The following is a 17546-nucleotide window of genomic DNA, read 5'->3' on the forward strand; positions in this document are numbered from 1 at the left end:
AATGCCTTAGAGGATTCTCTGCCGTCCAGCACTCTGGCCATCATGGAACTGGCGTACCATCTGAATGAATCTGGTAGGACATCAGAACTTTGACATGATCCTCCACAGGCCTTGTCGGCAGACAGTGTCGAAGGCTTTCGTGAGGTTAATAAAAGCTGTGTGGAGTTCGCGATTCTGCTCCTGACACTTCTCTTGAAGTTGGTGTGTGGCAAAAATCATGTCAATAGTCCCGCGACCTTTGCAAAAGCCACATTGTGATACACTGTGATATCAGTAATACATACTGATAATGCACACAAAATACTGGAGAAACTCAGCAAGCCAGGCAGCATCCAAGGAAGAGAGTAGAGTAATAAATACTATTGCACATTCTAAATCTTAGCGATAAGTATTCCCTAGCTGGTATTTTGACTCAATTAAATTGTATAAAGAATTACTTAATTAGACTTAGAATAGTGATGAGTAAGTATAACCAGAATCAAGAAGTTGATTTACATAAGTGAGAAAAACCAAAAAGAATGTGCCTTTAGATTATGAAGACATGCAGTCCTCTTTTATTGTCATTTAGTAATGCACACATTTAGAAACGATACAACATTTCCTCTGGTGTGATATCAGAAAACACAGGGCAGACCAAGACTGAAAAAAACTAACAAGACCACATAATTATAACATATAGTTACAAAAGTGCAACAATACCAAAACTTGATGAGGAAGTCCATGAGCACAGTAAAAGTTCAAAGTCTCTCAAATGTCCCACATCTCACGCAGACGGGAGAAGGAAGTAAAACTCTCCCTGCCATACCCGACCACGGTCCGACTCTGAGTCATCCGAAAACTTCGAGCTCTGATCAGCTCTCCAACACCGAGTACTGAGCGCCATCCTTATCCGAACGATTCGACCTCCATCTCGGTCGTCAACAGCAGGCAAAGCCGGGGATTTTGAGGCCTTCCCTCCGGAAGACTCCGGACCGTGCAGTAACGACAGCAGCGAATGAGTGTTTCAGAAATTTTTCCAGATGTTGCTCTGTGCTTTCACGTCCACCTCCATCAAATCAGAATTGTCCACGACCCCTACTTAACAGATACAATATCATTTTTCACCGAAGGGCTGCACACGCGCGGCGTGCTGCTTCTCTCTCCTCCCGCAGTACATTCACTTCCAACAATGTTATTGTATAGATGCCTTTCTCTTTATCATTTAATTTTGGTTCAATTAGTTATAAACATGCTGCCAGTGAACAATGCTACCTTGGGTGACATCTTTCAGATAGTCCATGAAACTATTTATTTCACTTCTTCTACATCTTTTTATTTTAAATGTGTTTTTGAAATTGTTAGAACCTGTGATCTACATTATGAAGATCGATTGAGCAATCTGGTGCTTTGCTATCTCCAAGAAGATTCCAGGAGGAGAAGAAGCTTAGAGATGGGGTGCAAGCTTACGATCAATTCCATTTCTTGCCAATTAAAGAGCCAAGGAAAATTGAAACATTGAGGTGGATGCAGAAGGCAAGTGAATGCTCAGCTCTGACTGCCAGCCTCTCGCTTGCTACAGGTGGATAAGACGTCCACATGTGTTGTCTCTCACTCACTGCTCCCAATGGAAGGCCTCTGCATTTGAAAGATCTCTCTGTCCTGTAATCCTGTTGGAAGATGTTTTTGAAGTTCCACAATTTATAAATTGGACTCTTCCAGTTTTATGTTTTTGTATTTTATGTTTTTGCCAATTCTCTCTTATTGTCGTTTGCATGAATTGTTAGTTCTCTTGCTTAGGGGGTTGGTTTTGATGCTCTGGACTGCTCTGGAGCTGCAGATATCTCGGCTCATGATCACACTTCCAACCCGTGAATTGTTCAGATTGCAATTCACAGGAATTCAGCGGATCCTGCCTAACCTGGCAAGTACCTATATTCAGTTGTTAAGCATTCACATAGTATTCCAAGGAAAAATTCCGTTGGATGACCTGAAGAGCCATGTCTTGTTGAGTACATATGGCACCACCAGATCATATTAGATACAGTTCCTTCTGAAGTTTATGGGAACCAGCATTTCTATTTTTTCCAATTTCCCTGAATCACTATTTCTTAAACAATATTTTAACTCATTATCAATTGCAAAGTGGTATTTTGGTTGCCTAAATCTCAAAATTGCAAAATTGATTAAAACAGTATCAGGTTGACAATCTTGAACATCTGAAAAACATTAATATTAATTGCATTCATATAATTGTTCATATCACAACATAATTTGAAAGCATGAATTAAATTAATACATTGAATTCACAACAAAATTCAAGCTATAACCTATAAGACTCATGTATCTTTTTCAAGACCCCAATTATAGTACTATATGTAAAATTGAAATATGTCTCCTCTATCAATTGTTTGTTCGGTTGGAACTTCCTGTGTCACACATCTCCAATTGATCTTTTGGCACCATAAATGTGTCAAGAGATTGGTTGCAAGTTTTGTCAAGAATAATTAACTTTTACCACAGCACTGTTTGGAATGCCATTTAAAGCTTGTCACGGTGAGATTAGAAGAGAAGGATGGTCGCGTAGCGGTTTGTGCAACGCCATTACAAATCAGGGTATTTTGGAGTTCAGAGTTCAATTCCGGCGCCGTTCTGTAAAGAGTCTGTGGATGTCCTCCCCCTTGGGTTTCTCCAGGTCCTCTAGTTTTTTCCTACAATTTAATGATGTACCAGACAGGTTAATTGGTCATTGTAAAACAGTCCTGTGATTAGGTTGGAGTTAATCAGATTTGTTGGGGGTTGTTGGGCTGCGTGGTTTGAAGGGCTGGAAGGGATTACTCCATGCTATATTGTTAAATAAATAAAAATAAAGAATAAAATGTGAGGGATGAAAAGAGGCCACTTGTCCTATTGTCCTATACTGTATTGTCCAGTATGTATTCTCTTCTAATTGCATCAGATATCTGAATGGCTTCTATGCTTTTACATTAAGTACTTTTCTCTGTAGACTAGTCCATATGCAGATCTATCCCTGAGTGAATATATTTTTCATCTGAATTTACTCTGAACCAAAAACTATTAAAGTCATCTGAACTTTTCTGGCTAATATCTTCGATTTGCCTTTTCCACATTATGTCAAAGGTCTTTCCAGATTGTAAAGTTTCAGCTTGCCAATACCGTCCTTATAGTTCATGACAGGAAGGCCTGCTAACTGTACAGAAAATGTTTTGTAAACAGCTTGCCAATATTCCACTGTCATTAAATACTTTAACTTTCAATTCTCTTTATGAATAATATAGCCACATTGATTGGGTATCCGTAAGTGCGGCAAATTACAGGGCACTTTGTTGACAAATTAATTTAAATAAGCAGTTCATCAAAATTATTACAAAATAGTAATCTCACCAATTCATAAATGAAGCCCAGAAACTAACTATTTCTCAATTTTTTTGGTGCCAGATGTTTTGGCTTTACTCTGATGAAGGTCAATAATCAGTACTGTTTCCCTGAGAAGCTGGTTATAAAAAAACCTTATTCACCAAGTGATGTATTTCTTGCAGTACTTTAACACAACTAAGTGCTATTTGAGCCATTTTGGAAAAACATTAAAAGTCAACCAAAATGGTTTTGCATATGAGTCACATACAGATGTTACTGGGTCTTCCCGAGAGAGAATGGGTGAACTAGTTCTATCTTTAACAACATTTCAGGCTACTATGGTGGGATTTATAATTAGATTCTCTGAATTATTAGACAAGGCCTTTGATTCCTAACCCTGATATTGAAATACCCTGAATTTTCATTGGATAGGATACAAAGCAGTTTTGCACAAAATGTATCTGTTTATTTTCTGGCAGAACCAGGAACAAACTTGCCATCTAGAACCAAAAGAAATAACTATCTGAAACACAATTTTCTCACTCTTCAATGTTCTTGCATTAAGGTTATGGTTATGGTTAGTGTTAGGGTTAATAATGCTCATTACATAACTAGATGGTGACTTCTGGTTGCTAAGTACGTCCTCCTGCCTGCTTAGGATAGAAGATTCTACATTGGCCATAGCTTCTGCAAAATCATTGGGAGTGAGGGAGGAAAACTAGCCTTCAAATTCCACCTTACCCAAAAATCCATTGCAGTGGAGTTAAAAGACCATCTGAGTTAAATTTATCCAATTATCCTTTCTTTAATTGCATTTGTCTTGAAGGAAGGTGAGATGCATCAGATCAATAAGCTAAAACCTTAAATTACTCTTCGTGTGCCCAGGCAAGTCATTTCCACAGGTCTAAGATGTCTTATGTACATTAATGCTACTATACTTCACAAACAAACACCATTCACCCCCTCGCTCAATCTGACAAACAACTCCCCCATCTCTTGTAAAGAGGCATTGTAGTTAAAACATTTTAAACCAGTTGATGTTAAATAAAACAAGCATGCTAGAGATTCTCAGTACATCAGGCAGCATCCATGGGGAGAGTAATAATGTCAATGACCTTTTCATTAGTCTGAAACATTATCAGCCTAAAATGTTAACTCTGTTTCTCTCCCCACAGCTGCTGCCTGACATGCTAAGTATCTCCATAATTTTCTGTGTTATTTAAGATTTCCAGCTTCTATAGCATTTTGGTGTGTAATTGGAATTAAACATTTTAAAAATGATTCATCCATAACTATAGCACTAATATCTACTAGACCAGGAGTTATTTATTTATTTATTTATTGAGATACAGCATGGAACAGACCCTTCTGGTCCTTTGAGCCATACTGCCTAGCAATCTTCCACTTTAATCCTAGCCTAAGCATGGGACAATTAACAATAACCAATTGGTTAATGGGAGGAGAACAGAACACCCGAAGGAAACCCATGTGGTTCTGTGGAGAACATACAAACTCCTTACAGGCAGCGACGGGAGTTGAACCTGGGTTGCCTGTACTGTAGAGCATTGTGCTAACCACTACACTACCCTGCCACCCTGGAGTATGAGCAGGGAATACAGACAAAATAATTGGAATCTTGGTTACCCCAATCACCATATACCTTTAACTGCAAACAATTATCATAGATTTATTATCATAGATTTGAACTTGGGTTCAATCCTGACTTCTAGTGTTGTTATGTGGAGTTTGAAGAATTTCTCTGTGACCAGTGGGGTTCTTCTCATGATACAAAAAAGTGATAGCTTAGTTGGCCACCATAAATTTCTATTGTGTATAAATTAATGGTAGAATCTAGCAGGAGGAGAATGTTGAGGCAATGTGGAGAGAAAATATGGATGTTTGTGATGGTCTCCCCATGATCAAACTCTTGCCTGATGGAACCAGCCATTCAATTTGTCTGTTGAATTTACAAAATTTATAAAACTCAGCCAAATTGTGTTAAACTTCAAAGCGCCTGCTAAAAATGGAACACTGTCCCATCCTGAAATTGCATTTATAATCTATCTTCTAATGCACCTTCTGTGAAACCAAAATTGGATATATTCAAAAGGCTTTGAGTTCAGATTTAAAATTGAACGCATTTATCTTCCCAAGCTTCTCAAACTCTCACAATTTTAGAGCTGAAAGTTACTCCCAAGGGACTTAACACTGTTGAAGAATTGAAAAAGATCATTTGAATGGCAATATTTATGACTCTTCCACAGCCTCAATGTGCTTGCGCCAAGACCAGGCTTCTAAAAAACCATTTTCGTAGCTGTTTTCACATTCTGCAATCCATTCCATGCTCCTTTGCATAGTGTCAAGCACAAGGGATTCAGGAAATAGGAAAGGCCTTGATACTTCAGGAGTGAGATTGATGGATCTATTTTGGGCCCAACAAGTCACAAAGAAATAACAGAAATCACTCAAAATATTGAAATAAGTAGTACTGTTGAAGTGATCTTGGCTTGCTCAAAAGAAAACCTCCTCGACAAGGTCTTTGGTGAAATCCCATATCTGTTAGAGACGCTAATCCTTTCTGCTCCCAGGCCCAATGCATTCATTACTGGTGGAGAATGTTCCATGTGCCACCCCACCCATGGAAATGCATTTATTTTAAATTGGTCCGAGCAACCTAACCACTGACTGAAGATCAGAAGCAGATTTGATTTAAGGGATTAAGCTCCCTTTAAAAAATTCAATGTTTAAAATCAGAGAAGTTCCAGGCTGAAAATGTAAATGAATACCATGGTTTGTTTGAAAGAAATTTTGTTTTTTTCCTTGCTTGAGACTAAATCCAAGGGTATTCCTAATCTTTTTGAGAGTGACCAGAGTCTTAAGTCATAGGGTCATTGCATTGTACAGCATGGAAACAGAGGCTACAGTCTAAATAATGGTCCATGCCAATCAAGATGCCATATATCCTTCTGAACATTTTCTATTCATGTAGCTGTCTAGCTTTCTTTTATAGGTGGTTATTGTACCTGCATCAGCCACATCTTCTGGTAGCTTATTCAAAATTCTAAGTTCAAAGTAGATTTTGTTATCAAAGTACATATATGCCACCATATACAACCCTGAAATTAATTTTCTTGTGGGCATAATCAGCAAATCTATAGAATAATAACTACAACAGGATAAGTGAAAGATCAACCAGAGTGCAGAAGACAACAAACTATGCAAATGCAAATATAAATAAACAGCAATAAATAATGAAAACACGAGATAATGAGATAAGGAGTCCTTAAAGTGATATCATTAGTTGTGGGAACATTTCACATACACATCTCCCTTCATGTAAGAAGTTTTCCCCTCAATTTCCTATTAAATCTTTTTTTCTCTTACCTTAAAGCTATGCTCTCCAGATCTTGATTTCCCAATCTAGGAAATGATTACAGTGCATTCAGCGTCTCTATGGTTGTCATGATTTTATGGATATACATGAGAAAAGCATGGTAGTCTCCCAGACTATGAAAAAGTACTTTAAAGGAAAGATTATTTGGCCAAGGTGGAAATCCTTTCCATCATACACATGGAGGGCTCACATCTTCCTACTGCACACATGCAGACTTCAATTCTTACTCCCACTGCATATCATGAAAATAGCTGCAGCATGGAACTTGTTTTATATATATTATATTGAACCAATCCATTAAACATTCATGTAGATATTTCAATGTGAATGTGTTTTCAACCTGGATATGCGTGTTTCTAATCTCAAATAGTAAGAGAATAAGTCAATTCTTCATACAATTGCATGATATTATTACTTTTCTGGGCTTCATCAGCTTGACATAATTTAAGTATAAGCTAAACTGCAAATCATATCACCATTCCCTATTTTCATGTCTTTTTGTGTTATAAAAAAGGGAAATGGCAGCTCCATCGCAATTGGTATCTGAAATTGAAATCAGTGGTCAATGCACCTCCACTTTACAAAAAAACAGCCATTAAAAAGATGAAAGGCTTTTATTTTTCAATTTTGTAAGTGGTGCTTTAGTTCAGTAATCAAAGCTAGGGAAAAAAAAAAGCAAATCCTTTCATGTCAAATACTGTTGGCATAAAACATTTGGGGTCAGATGTGCTGCTCCACAATTAAAATACTCATAGAAGCAAACACAGTGATCTGCTAATATGGGCTGTCACCTTTAGGTTATACTCTTACACTCAGCACTGAGTAATGGACAAAGAATGGGGGTCTTCTCCAATTGTATTATTGCCTGCAGAGATCAAGCAACTCAACTGAGTTTGGCAAAAGAATAAATCAGGGAAGGTAGTGCACCCATGGCTGACAAGGGAAATTAGGGATAGTATCAATTCCAAAGAAGAAACATACAAATTAGCCAGAAAAAGTGGCTCACCTGAGGACTGGGAGAAATTCAGAGTCCAGCAGAGGAGGACAAAGGGCTTAATTAGGAAGGGGAAAAAAGATTATGAGAGAAAACTGGCAGGAAACGTAAAAACTGACTGTAAAAACTTTTATAGATATGTGAAAAGAAAAAGATTGGTTCAGACAAATGTAGGTCCCCTCCAGACAGAAACAGGTGAATTGATTACGGGGAGCAAGGACATGGCAGACGAATTGAATAACTACTTTGGTTCTGTCTTCACTAAGGAGGACATAAATAATCTTCCAGAAATAGTAGGGGACAGAGGGTCCAGTGAGATGAAGGAACTGAGGGAAATACATGTTAGTGGGGAAGTGGTGTTAGGTAAATTGAAGGGATTAAAGGCAGATAAATCCCCAGGGCCAGATGGTCTGCATCCCAGAGTGCTTAAGGAAGTAGCCCAAGAAATAGTGGATGCATTAGTGATAATTTTTCAAAACTCTTCAGATTCTGGACTAGTTCCTGAGGATTGGAGGGTGGCTAATGTAACCCCACTTTTTAAAAAAGGAGGGAGAGAGAAACCGGGGAATTATAGACCGGTTAGCCTGACATCGGTTGTGGGGAAAATGCTAGAGTCAGTAATCAAAGATGTGGAAAGCGGTGAAATCATCCTGTGAGGAGGATGCTAAGAGGATGCAGAGTGACTTGGATAGGTTAGGTGAGTGGGCAAATTTATGGCAGATGCAATTTAATGTGGATAAATGTGAGGTTATCCACTTTGGTGGCAAAAACAGGAAAACAGATTATTATCTGAATAGTGGCCGATTAGGAAAAGGGGAGGTGCAATGAGACCTGGGCGTCATTATACACCTGTCATTGAAAGTGGGCATGCAGGTACAGCAGGCGGTGAAAAAGGCGAATGGTATGCTGGCATTCATAGCAAGAGGATTCGAGTACAGGAGCAGGGAGGTACTACTGCAGTTGTACAAGGCCTTGATGAGACCACACCTGGAGTATTGTGTGCAGTTTTGGACCCCTAATCTGAGGAAAGACATCCTTGCCATAGGGGGAGTACAAAGAAGGTTCACCAGATTGATTCATGGGATGGCAGGACTTTCATATGATGAAAGACCGGATCGACTAGGCTTATACTTGGTGGAATTTAGAAGATTGAGGGGGGATCTTACTGAAACATATAAAATCCTAAAGGGATTGGACAGGCTAGATGCAGGAAGATTGTTCCCGATGTTGGGGAAGTCCAGAACGAGGAATCACAGTTTGAAAATAAAGGGGAAGCCTTTTAGGACCGAGATTAGGAAAAACTTCTTCACACAGAGAGTGGTGACTCTGTGGAATTCTCTGCCACAGGAAACAGTTGAGGCCAATTCATTGGCTATATTTAAGAGGGAGTTAGATATGGCTCTTGTGGCTAAGGGGATCGGGGGTATGGGGGGGAAGGCTGGTACAGGGTTCTGAGCTGGATGATCAGCCATGATCACACAGGATGGCGGTGCAGGCTGGAAGGGCCAAATGGCCTACTCCTGCACCTACTTTCTATGTTTCTATGTAACTGTTATTAGGGACTGGACCTGTTATCTTCCTTCTTGATTCATTTACTCACTTCTTCACCACACTGAATTTTTAAAAAAGCTTCCCCACAATTCTTGTCAAATAGTTAACAGTATTTCTGCAAAAATTCATGCACTTCAGAAACATTTTCATCTTTGTTAATGGTGGGTCCTGAAGAACAAAACTTCCACACCAAGTTCAGTCAGAAGTGGCTGATCATCATCATCCCACCATCGGAGTAGCCACTCAGACCATGCAATATGAAGAAGTGGCTGAATTCAATGGATCTTGCAAATGACATGAGATCAGGCAAGAACTCAGATGATGTAGTGAAGGTCTGCATTCAGAAAGAGCTGTCTTTCAATGCATTTACAAAATCTGAATAGCTCAGTTTGGAGACCATTAAATTGGCTTTTGGCAGTTTTGACATTACGGTAATGTAGCATTTAGTGTAGAGCTATTAATGCCAATGACTCAGATTGAATTCCACAGCTATCTATAAGGTGTTTGTATGTTCTCTCTGAGACCGCTTGGATTTTCTCCTGGTAATTTTCTTAAGGGAAAATTTTGACTGACAAATCTGTTGGAGTTCTTAGAGGAAATAACAGGCAGAATAGACAAAGAAAAGTTGGTGAATGCTGTTTATTTGAATTTTCAGAAGGACTTTGACAAGGTGCCACACATGCGGCTGCTTAATAAAATAAGGACCTATAGTATTACAGGAAAGATACTAAAAGTAGATTGAAGATTGGCTAACCGGCAGAAGGCAAAGGGTGAAAATAAAGGGGGCCTTTTCTGATTGGTTGCCAGTGACTAGTGCTGTTCCACAGGGGTCAGTATGGGGACGACTTCTTTGCATGTATATGTCAATGATGCGGGTGATGGAATTGATGCTCTCTGGCTAAATGTGCAGATGATGTGAAAAGAGGTGGAGGGGCCGATAGTGCTGAAGAAACAATGAGTCTGCAGAAGGAATTAGACAGATTGGTAGAAAGGCCAAAGAAGTGATAGATGGAATATAGTGTAGGGAAATGTATGGTCATTTACTTTGGTAGAAGGGATAAAGGCTTGGACTAATTTTCCAAATAGAAAATTCAAAAATCATAGATGCCAGGGGACTTGGGAGTCCTTGTGCAGGATTCCCTGGAGGTTAACTTGCAGGTTAATTTGGTACTAAGGAAGGCAAATGCGATGTTAGCATTCATTTCCAGAGTGCGAGAATACAAGAGCAAGATGTAATGCCGAGGTTCTATGTGGCATTGGTCAGCCCGCACTTGGAGTATTGGGAGTAATTTTGCGCTCCTTGTCTAAGAAAAGATATGCTGACATTGGAGAGGATGCAGAGGAGGTTCATGTGAAAGATTCCAGGAATGAAAGGGTTAACATATCAGGAAAGTTTGATGGCTCTGGGTCTGTTTTCCCTGGAGTTTAGAAAAATGGCAGGAAGTGGGGGGGGGGGAATCTCAAAGAAACCTATTGAATATTGAAAGACCTATATACAGTGAATGTGTAGAGGATGTTTCCCATAGTGGGGTAGTCTAGGACCAGAGCGAACAGACTCAGACTAGAAGGACATCCCTTTAGAACAAAGGTGAGGTAGAATTTTTTTCACTGGAGGGTAGTCATTCTATGGAATTCATTGCCAAAGACTGTTGTGAAGGCAAGTCATAGAGTATATTTAAAGTGGAGCTTGATAAGATTGCACTAGAGGGTGACTTCTTTGAGCTCATCTGTGAAGCAGCTAAAATTCTTCCTTAATACCTCTTTTTTCCCTTTCCAATATGGCTGGGTCCTGTCAGAGTCCATGATCTACAGCTGCAGTCAAATTGCAGTTCCACATGGCAGTGGGTTCGTGCTTTCAGAACTCGCCAAGTGGCCTAGCATTTTCGATATCTCCAGGAGCAACCTGGAAGATGTGCGCCTTTGGGGTGCAACCTTAGGAAGCCCCTGTGGATGACTCAATTCCTCACCAGCATCACCAACTGGAACATCACAGAGGTCACAACATTGAGGCAATGGGCACAGCTTTTGGAGGCCTCTCCACTCAGATGATCCCTCTCTCTCGATGGGGGTGGGTGGGAAAGCCTGCTGATTCTCGAATGGGATGATCATGAATAAGCGTGGCTTCAGATTGTAACATCGAAACAGTGATCTTTAGGTCTCCCTCCTGCTCTGGAAAGAGTGACACCTTTCTATCCCTTGTTAGTGAGAGTGAGCGCCTGTCGCATGTCAAAGTGCTGGATTATGGACTGTAGTTTTTGTTGGACTGCAGATCATGGGCTCTTTGGGGGCTTTGCTATTGCTTGCTTGGTGAATGGAGGGCACTGATGCTTCCTGCTAGAACAAGTGAGGATAGGGGGAGTGGGGAGGGTCGATGCTTTGCTGCTGATTATGCGTGGGAGGTGCTTTGGGGTTCTAACATTTTCTGTCATTCATTCTTTGGTGTTTTCTCCTGTTTTGTGTATGTCTGTGAGGAGTAAGAATTTCAGATTGTATACATTCTCTGATATTAAGTGGAACCATTGAACCATTGCTAAGTTCTTTGTCAATCAGGGTGTCAAATGTTATGAGGAGAAGGCAGGAAAATGGGATTAAGAAATACAATAAATCAGCCATGATGGAATAGCAGAGTAGACTTGATGGGCTGAATGGTGTAACTCAGCTCCAATGCCTTATGATGTTATGGTCTTGTGAAGGCTCCTGTTTCTTCCCACATTTCAAACACATACAGTTTTAGAGGTTAATTGATCACGTTGGTGTAATTGGATGGCACAGACTTATTTTGGCTGCAAGGGCCTGTTATTCAGCTGTATCTCAAATTTAAATAAACATTGACATTTAACTTAGAATGTAGAAATTTGTCCAGATGTGCACTGTCCTTAAGAGTACAAATCCAATCCATCATCAACAGACTGGCCGAGTAGTACTTACATACCAATAACCACAATGCCAGTGCTGAGTTTGGTTTCATCAAGCTGTTTGTTTCCAGCTCTTGCCAGAGCCTAATGCAAACAATTCCTGAAGTGAGGTGAGGGTGATTGCTCTTGATCTCAGGGCAATACTTGAGTGAGTTCTGCACCAAGAAACCCTGGTAAAACTGTAGGCTATTAGCAACAAGGGGAGAGGATGACAATTGCTGCAGACATACCTTGCAAAAAGGAAGATGGCTGAGGATGTTGGATGTCAATTATCCCAGTCCTAGTACAATTATTGCTGTAGGAGCTACCCTGAGCAATGTCCTAAGCCCAACCATCTCCAGTTCCTTCGTCAATGACAGTCCTCCCACTATCAGAAAATAAATGGGGATATAAATAATTAGAGGATATTAAATTCTATTTGCAGCCCCTCAGCAAGTAAAGCTTGCAAGAAGAAGAACACAACATTCTGGCCTGGGTCATACTTTACAATCAATAAGAAAGCAACCAATGAGAGCGGAGATCAGATGTATCAATGAAGATAATTTCAACATTTCTTTTCTCTTGTAAGCTCTTCCTGATCATGATTCAACAGCACATCTTTTTGAAATGTTTCGACTGCTAACCAGCTCAGTTCACTTCTGTTCCATTTCGGAACTGAAAGGAGGTAATTGATCATGCTTCCCTCTGCTGAAAAGAAGTTCACCCACTCAGTGTAATGAGAAAGTGCTGAAATTGGAGATCTATCAAGATCTCATAAAGCTGGACCTCCTTAGAAAAAAATAATTTCCCTTTCCTCTTAATATTCAAAACATAAATTGATCATTGCTCAGTTATTGCCACATGTATTAACAATTTCTCCATATTGCCATTTTTATTATGATGGAAAAACAGGCCATTCAGCCCATCAATTAGGCTGTCAGTACAATCTCATCAATCCCATCCTCCACTATTTCTCTCTCTCCAAATTGCCACCATCAACTTCCCACTGATATGTTGGGAGTAATGTGCGGAAGCCAATGAACCTATTAATCCACACGCCCTTTGGATGTGGAATAAAAACAGAACACCTACAGAAAGACTCTAAGCAGACAGGACTGGAGATCAGAATTGAGCCTGGGTCTCAAGCTTTGTGAAGCTGCACCACTGCAACAACCCTCTCTCAATATTCTCTCAATATTCTCATCTCTCATGGTGTCCTTGATTTCACAAAACTACAAGACAGCCTTGAGTAATTGAATAAAAGGTGAACGTTGTCATATACTGTCTTTGAAAGTACTTTGTGATTTTGCCCACAACTTGTCATAAATGTTTAACTTTAAAGAATATTGAAGACTCAAACGGTTATTTAAACATGTGGATTCAAAAACCAATTGAAATACTGAAGACATGAGAAATATGACAAGTACAACGCGAGAGAAACAGTATACAGCATATCTTCCTGAACAAAATTCAAGCATTAGCCAGTAAAGAGATGCTCTGTAGTTTTTGTCTTGCCCAAAATCATCATTAGTATCTTTGTGGCAAAAGATCTGATCTTTATTCTTCGTAGTTATTGGTGCAATGCTAATAAGATTATGTCTTCATTAGAGAAGCAAACGGAAGACACAAAGTGATAGAGTAATACAGCATGGAAATGGGCACTTCAATCTGACTGGTTCATACTGACTAAGATTCCCATCTCAGCTTGTCCAATTTGCTTATGATTGACTCAAATCACTGTGAATCTTTCCTATCCATGTAGCTGTCGAATTATATTTTAAATCTTGTTAATGTATCGGTCTCAACCACTTTCTCTGGCAGCCCATTCCATATACTGACCACCATCTGGATGAAAAAGTGGTACCTCAGGTTCCTGTTAAAGCAATCCCTCTCAGCTTAAAATGATTTATCCATATAGAGTGCAGGATGACACCAAGACAATCAGCTTCCGAATTTTAATGTAATGTAATTAAAAGAAATGAATTTTTCCCAGTGGTTCCTAACAAATTGTAAGCAGTGAAGCAACAGCAAAACATTTAATTTTATTTCAAGTATCATTCAACTCAATTTGAGTTTCTTGTCATACTGCACAAGTGTGATGAGGTGCAAGTGTAATGCAAAAATATGTTTGCAACAATTTCACAGGCACAAAGGTTTAGAAAATGCAATAAGTATAAATTATACATAAAATATGCATAAATTATGCAGAACAATGGAGAGGGAAAAAGGACTTTGTCAAACAAAACGTCAGTGAAAAACAAAAAAACACAGATCAGTCCATGTACAAGAGCAGGTCCGGAGAGTTCAATTGCTGGAGTGGGATTAGGATTGTGCAAGTTGGTTCAAGAACAAGATTATACACTATATTAAACGGATTTTACCTAGATTGCCACAAATGGAGCAGCAAATCAAGCTCAAGAAGGCAGAATGGCCCACATGCTTACAGAGATTGTATGTGATACATCAGCATGCAAGCGGTATTGGTGGGAGACATTACAATGTAGCATCTCCCATTAAAGCTAGTTTTTGTTACAAACAGATATCTCATTGTGAGTTAAGTAGACAACAAATGTTTCTTAGCTCATTTGTAAGATCATGCGTTGAATCAGCTCCAACTGCTCATTCATATTAGCTGGATTGCCCATCCATATTAATTTGCACAGAATGTCTTGTAAAGCCATGTCAAGGTGCAGATGAGAGTCAATCACTTGCCTTGTGCCTGGGGTTCAACATGAGTCAAACCAAGTTACGATGGTTGGTTTTCTGTCCTGAAGATTATTCATGAAGATTTATCTCTGTGACAGTCTGATGATTTGATAATCACCATTAATAACATGATTTTTATAATCTAAATTTATTTTGCAATTTCTCTATTTTATGACATAGTCGGATTTTATTTAAAAACTTGATTTCACATTTTACAACTGCCAAATCAGGACCAAAATGTGTATTTCATGTTCAATACCGGGACAAATGAATACCTTTCCATTAATCGCAGATAAAAACAGTAGAATTAAGTCAAACAACAGGAATTCTGCAGATGCTGGAAATTCAAGCAACACACATAAAAGTTGCTGGTGAACGCAGCAGGCCAGGCAGCATCTCTAGGAAGAGGTGCAGTCGACGTTTCAGGCCGAGGGTCTTGGCCTGAAACGTCGACTGCACCTCTTCCTAGAATTAAGTCACCTGTCCCTTTAAGTCTTCTCGTCCATTTAATAAATCCTGTCTGATCTCTTACATCAACAACTTTTTCCTGTACTAAACTATATTCCCAGATTGCTCCAATATCCGAGATCAATCACACTCACTTTTGAATGTAACAAGTTACTGAGCCTCCAGAGATCCTCAAAATGAAGAATTACAGACTCACATTCCCCTGTTAGTGGCAACACGGGTAGATATCATTCAGAAGACATAGAAGATACTGGCCTTCATTAGTCAGGGCAATGAAGTGAGGTTATGCTACAACTAAATAAAATCTTGATCAAACATCAACTGGAATACTGCATGCAGATCTCGACACCAAGATATAGGAAGGATGTGATAATGCTGCAGAGAATGCAGAGGAGATTCACCGAGACGTTCCCTCGGATGAAGCAATTCAGTCATGAGGAGAGACTGAAGAAGCAAAGTCTGTTCTCCTTGGAATAAACAAGGTTAAGAAGTTACATCATTTAGGTATATAAAATTATGCGGGATATATTTAGGTAGAGCTGATTGCAGGAAACCTTTCCTCATATGAGAGGTCAATGAGACAAGTAAACATAAGTTTAGAATCAAGGGGAAGAGATCAAGAATGGATACAAGGAGGATCTTCTTCACCCAGACAATGCTAATGTACTGGATGAGGGAACAATTGAAGGTGAAACCCCAACAATATTTAAGAAATGTCTGGATACAATATTAAGTTGCTTGGGCATAGAGGACTGTGGACCAAGTGTGGAATGATGGGGTTAATACAGAAAGGCATCCATTATTCAGCATGGATGAGTTGGACCATGAATGAAACGGCCTGGTTCCATGTTGTACAATTCTATGATTCTTAAGAAAGTTCTCTTCTCTGTAGTATAAAATGGTCCACCTCTTATTATGGGTCTGTGATCCCTGGTTGTAGAATCCACAGATCACGTCTTTTTCATACCAATTTCTACCATGTCAAGTTTTTTCAGAATTTTGCATGTTTCAATTAGCCCATTCTTCTAAACTCTGAATAAAAGCAGAAAGATATAGTTAAAGACATGTGATTCCTGTGTCAGATGACAGTCTGAAAAGTGTTGTGGATGAACACCAACCAGCAAAGACAAGAGCTGGTGAACACCCAGATAAGCAAGTCCCCACAGGCCAGCAGGTCCCAGGATTGGCAGTGCGTGTGCGCAGGAGGCACGAGGGCCACAGACCTGGAAGTCTGGAATTTGAGGCCTAAAGTGTGGGGTCCTGCCATCAGTGAGTCCCTGGGATCAATACCATAGATTGAAGGCTGAAGATCGAAGACAAAGCCAATGAGTCCAGAGGTCGAGGCTCTCTGGCTGAAGGCATGTGTCTGCAAGTCCATGAGTCCACTGAGGAAGTTGGAGGCCCGACATCTACTGCAGGCTGAAAGCTTGACAGTGACCAATCTTTGGGTTGGAGGCCTATCTGTTTGTGTGAGGGGGTGGGTAGAAGGAAAGGAGCTTGTTTTGCTATTGTTGCTTTGTCGTTTCTGTCATTGTTGCCATTGCTACTGCTGCTGCTGCTTCTTGTGTTATCCTACAGAACACTGTGCTCATGCAACGTTGGCACCAGACTATGTGGCAAATCTTGCCGGGCTGCCCCAGGTTTAGCTTGTGTTGAACGTTAACACCGATGACACATTTCAACTATGTTTTGATATACATCGATAAATAAATGAATCTGGAATCTGGAATCTGGTCACGACTGAGCCTCAGATTGAGCGTTAACTGTGCTTGGTGCCATCTTTATTTACTCCATGTGCTTTTGTGTCTTGCACACCATGTGTTTGATCAAAGGTTCTGTTAAGCACACTATGCTCCATGTTACCCTGTTTGATTTACTGCACTGAATTACTTGAATGGTGCTTTAAAAACAAGTGTTGCACAGTGGGCTACCTTCTCTATGTCATGCAGAGTACATTAAAAGGCTAACTTCACTAAAATAATACCAAATAAATACTATCAGGAACTGAAAACAAGGCAGGGCACTGGGTTGGAAATCATAGATAAAATCAAAAGGAAACAAAGTGAGACATCAGAAGAAACTGTTTCCTTTGGCTGTTAATTTTAAGAGTCTCTTCTGCAATCTGGCCAAATAAATCAAATCTTACTGTTATTTTATGTTATTTAGGAACCTTAGACGTATTTGA

The sequence above is a fragment of the Mobula hypostoma genome, chromosome 21, assembly GCF_963921235.1.
Source record: "Mobula hypostoma chromosome 21, sMobHyp1.1, whole genome shotgun sequence".
In the NCBI taxonomy this organism is placed as follows: Eukaryota; Metazoa; Chordata; class Chondrichthyes; order Myliobatiformes; family Myliobatidae; genus Mobula; species Mobula hypostoma.